Source organism: Nycticebus coucang, chromosome X (assembly GCF_027406575.1).
Source record: "Nycticebus coucang isolate mNycCou1 chromosome X, mNycCou1.pri, whole genome shotgun sequence".
NCBI classification, from domain to species: Eukaryota; Metazoa; Chordata; class Mammalia; order Primates; family Lorisidae; genus Nycticebus; species Nycticebus coucang.
In genome coordinates this window covers 122,985,581-122,990,599 of record NC_069804.1, presented here as the reverse complement: position 1 = coordinate 122,990,599, position 5,019 = coordinate 122,985,581, and the positions used below count along the sequence as shown (strand labels likewise).

Genomic DNA, 5,019 nt, shown 5'->3' with positions numbered 1-5,019 from the left:
TTAAATTATTATCTTGAATGGTTACTTCACTTCCTCCTGCCTGCTACGCAAATTATTCCATGGCTTTAATAACAAAGGAGTGAGAAAAACGACTAGAATTTGTTTTCATCTAAAAGCAATAAATATCTTACTTTTAGTGAAAATGTGCTCATGACACCACCTGGACTTAGTAAACAACAGTAAAAATAACTATTCTACCTTGGTACTCATAAAATGCTGAATGATTTTGAAATTAATAAGACTAACAATTCTTATTCTTATTTCAATTTAATAGACGACATATCTGGTAGTAAGGGATTATTTCTACTTATGGAGATATTCTGATGGTATCACAGTTATACATAAAATAGAAATGTCCTTATCTTTTATAAATCACATACTGAAATATTAAAAAATGAAATATGTCATCCAGGGTTAGCTTCAATAACATCGCAAGTTGAGGCAAAGTAAGTGGGGAAGTGGGTGGATAAAAGAAACAAGCTTGGCTGTGAGGAAAGAGTTAAAGTAGATACGGGTATGTGGGGATTCATTTTATTGTTCTCTCTGCTTGTAATTTCTTATAATATAAAGGTGAAAATACAAAAATCTAATTATCTGCTATTAAGAGGGGGGGAAGCATGTTTAGCAGTATCTCGGTGATCAAATGAGTAAACTGTATGTTAAAAACATCTACTCCTTTCAAAGGGAAGTAATGATATTGTACCATGATATAGTATCCACCAACCTATTACTAAGAAACATGGATAATAGATAGGAAATGATGTAGGGATTGCGGCGGGGCACGAGGTTTCAAGATGCCGGTGGCTGGGTGGTTGACAGAGAGGCTGACTTAAAGGCCCTACCAAGCAAAAGAGGCTGGGAGTCATCCCTTCCTCACTTCTCGCAGCCCTGGGAGCCCCGCAGAAGTGTTTTTTTCTTTTTTTTAAATGAAAAAGTAAACCACACAGATTGTCAACATGGTACGGAGATCTACATCATCCACCAAGAGTGGAAAATTTATGAACCCTACAAACCAAGCTCGAAAGGAAGCCTGGAAGAGAGAATTCAAGAAGAACAAAAAACAGCGCATGATGGTACCAGCTGCAGTTTTGAAGATGAAGGATCCCAAACAGATTATCCGGGACATGGAGAAATTAGATGAAATGGAATTTAACCCAGTAAAACAGCCACAGTTAAATGAGAAAGTCCTGAAAGATAAGCGTAAAAAGCTACGTAAAACCTTTGAACATACTCTACGACTCTATGAAAAAGAGAATCCAGATATTTACAAAGAACTGAGAAAGCTAGAAATAGAATATGAACAGAAGAGAGCTCAATTTAGCCAGTATTTTGATGCTGTCAAGAATGCTCAGCATGTGGAAGTGGAGAGTATTCCTTTGCCAGATATGCCACATGCACCTTCAAACATTTTGATCCAGGACATTCCACTACCTGGTGCCCAGCCACTCTCCATTTTTAAGAAAACCTCAGCCTATGGACCTTCAACTCAGGCAGTTTCTATCCTTCCTCTTCTTGGACATGGTGTTCCACGTTTGACCCCAGGCAGAAAACTTCCTGGCCCTCCCCCTGGTCCACCTCCTCCTCAAGTCTTCCAGATGTATGGCCATAAAGTGGGCTTTGCCCTAGATCTTCCTTCTCGTAGACGAGACGAAGACATGTTATATAGTCCTGAACTTGGTCAGCGGGGTCATGATGATGATGTTTCCAGCACCAGTGAAGATGATGGCTATCCTGAAGACATGGATCAGGATAAGTATGATGACAGTACTGATGACAGTGACACTGACAGATCAGATGGAGAAAGTGAGGGGGATGAATTTGTACACCGAGATGATGAAAGAGACAACAATGAAGAAAAAAAGACAGGTCTAAGTGTACGATTTGCAGATATGCCAGGAAAATCAAGGAAAAAAAAGAACATGAAGGAGCTAACTCCTCTTCAAGCCATGATGCTTCTCATGGCAGGTCAGGAAATCCCTGAGGAGGGATGGGAAGTAGAGGAATTTTCAGAGGACGATGATGAGGATGATTCTCGTGACTCTGAAGCAGAAAAACAATCACAGAAACAGCATAAAGAGGAAGCTCATTCTGATGGCACATCTACTGCTTTTTCCCAGCAGCAGCCCCCCCCCCACAGTCTGTTCCTCCTTTTCAGATACAAGCACCTCCCATGCCAGGACCACCTCCTCTTGAACCACCACCTGCTCCACCTTTACAGCCTCCTGGAAGACCTACAGACCTTCCTCCAGGACCACCTCCAGAAGCTCCTCCGTTCCTGAGACCACCTGGAATGCCAGGACTACGAGGGCCTTTACCCCAACTTTTACCTCCAGGACCACCACCAGGCCGGCCCCCTGGTCCTCCCCCAGGTCCACCTCCAGGTTTGCCTCCTGGCCCTCCTCCTCCAGGACCTACACCAAGGCTACCTCCTCCTGCTCGTCCAGGTATCCCTCCACCACTTCCTGGCATAATGCACCCACCTTTGGTGCCTCCACTTGGATCTGCCCCTCTCCCCCGCTTTTCCCACCAGCTCCCTTGCCGAACCCTGGGGTTTTAAGTGCCCCGCCCAACTTGATTCAGCGACCCAAGGTGGATGATACAAGTGCAGCCACCATTAAGAAGAAAGCCACGGCAACCATTAGTGCCAACCCACAGATCACTAATCCCAAGGCAGAGATTACTCGATTTGTGCCCACTGCACTGAGTACGACGAGAGAATAAAGGGGCTACTTCTGTTCCCCAAAGAAAGTCAGAGGATGATTCAGCTGTATCTCTTGCCAAAGCAGCCCCAAAATATGGTCCTTCTGTTCCAGCACAAAGTAAGGATAATGTGTATGAAGCTTTCATGAAAGAGATGGAAGGGCTACTGTGACAACTTTTGATGCAAGACCAGGCTCCTGTTCACAACAGTGGCCCATGAAGAAAGAGGCTCTTGTTAAACTTAGCTGAAAGAGCTACTTCTACTGTCAGGGTATTTTCTAATTTCAGTTCAAGGAATATCCTAAAGTTTAGCCTTGTTCAGAATTTACTGCATATAAGAGAGAGTATTTCATTCAGAATAGATTGGTTATTGAAGTAGTGCTGCTAACATCCATTCCCTGTCACACCAATATTTCCATCCCATTTCCTTCTCCAGCTCTTTGGAAATTTGTGATCAGGAAGATCTTAGTTCCTTATTTGTTTTGACTCTCTTCTTGTGTGCTGTGGGCACTGGAGTAGATTTCTGAAAACCCAGTTTATTTCATCTTGCCTTTTGTGTTTTGAGTTATTTTTAATATTTTCCTGTAAATATTTTGTAATATTTTACTTGTAGTGAAATGAATCACAATGTCATTTCCTAATACAAAGCAGGATATGTGGGAAGAAAATGTACAATTCTTTGATTAAAATTATTTCCCACTCACCTAAAAAAAAAAAAAGAAGCATGGATAATATAAACACCCTAATTACTTTAAAATCCAAACTGATGGTGAGAAAGTAGAGAACTGTCAGCTCCAAGGAAAAGCGACTCTATGAAGACTCTCACAAGAATAAAGAAACATTCTAAGGTGTGATTCTGAACTTCACATTTTTACATATTTGTAAGGATAGTTTTTTTTAAAACCTAGAGTCTTTACAATAAAAACCAAGAAAATTCCAGGAAGGCTTTGTTAACCAGTGCGATGAAAATGTGTCAAACGATCTATAAAACCAGTGTATGGTGCCCCATGAGTGCATTAATGTACACAGCTATGATTTAACAAAAAAAAAAAAAAAACACAAACAAACAAACAAAAAAAAACCAACAATACACTGGGACCAAATTTCCCACACATTAAATCTTATCCGTAGTTAAATGAAATTGTCACTATTTGAGAAATTTCTCATTAAACCGCTAAGTTCCCAACTTTGGTAGTGGCTTTAATGAAGTAGAGTATAAAATACAGTTTGCTTTCCCACTCAAACCAATCACCTGTAACAGTTAACTGTGGGCAGCAGTTTTTATCCACTGATAACTGTTCACTGGCAACATAATGATAATGTCTACTACATAAACCAGAAACTCTCTAGAGCAGCACTGGTCCAATAAAGCTTTCTGTGGTGATGAAAATGTTCTATATTCTGTGCTTTCCAATATAGTAAGTAGCCTCTAGCCACATGGTGGCTATTGGGTACTTCAGTATTGCTAATGAGACTAAAGAACTAAATTTTACATTTTATTTAAGTCATTTAAATAGTCCTGTGTGGCTAATGGATAGTACAGCCCTTGATTACCTAAGAAGAAAAACACACATACACATGTGTTTCACTTAATATCTAACTCACATGTATTAAAAATTGAAGATGACAGAAAAGCGTAAGATCTGCTTCATTGAACAACTGTAATTAGCTTACCTTTGACTAATGAATGAAAGTATTTAATACCAAAAAAGGAGTTTTTGAGAATGACTATTCCAACCTCTGAAATAAAAGCAGCTATTTTCCAAACGAGAGCGCAACCACACACCTCCCTCTAGTGGCAAGAGATAAAGTTGCTGCTGAAAAGCTGAATTAATCCTTGATACATAAAATCGCTCACTGGCTCACATGTACCCTTGTAAGATGCACCACAGGCCTTGGCAAATGTGGAATGTAAATGTCTTGGCAAAGTAACTAAGAAAATGCCAGGAGGGCTATGTCAACTAATGAGATGAAAATGTGTCAAATATTCTATGAACCAAGTGTATGGTGCCCATGATGATATTGATGTACACAGCTATGATTTAATAAAAATAAATAAATAAATAAATAAATTCAGCACAACCTAGCCATAAAAAAAATCGCTCACTAGAAAACTATAACTTACAAAGATTCTAGATCAATATATAAGGAAAATAGACTTTTTTTTTGTCAAAAATAGATCTAACTTTCACTATGAGTGCTAACCCTCTAGAAAGCTGATCTCTCCAGAAAAAGGTATTTTGCCAATGACATTTGGGAAACTGCAGCCTTCAAAAAACAAAAGTTAAGAGTCCTAACCAAATTGTGAACAAAAGAAAA

At 39.6% G+C, this 5,019-nt stretch overlaps 1 pseudogene; it reads left to right on the top strand.

The window, feature by feature from the left end:
- The first annotated feature begins 922 nt into the window (after positions 1–922).
- On the top strand, positions 923–2,872 carry LOC128577854 (WW domain-binding protein 11-like; annotated as a pseudogene).
- The last annotated feature ends 2,147 nt before the right edge of the window (positions 2,873–5,019 follow it).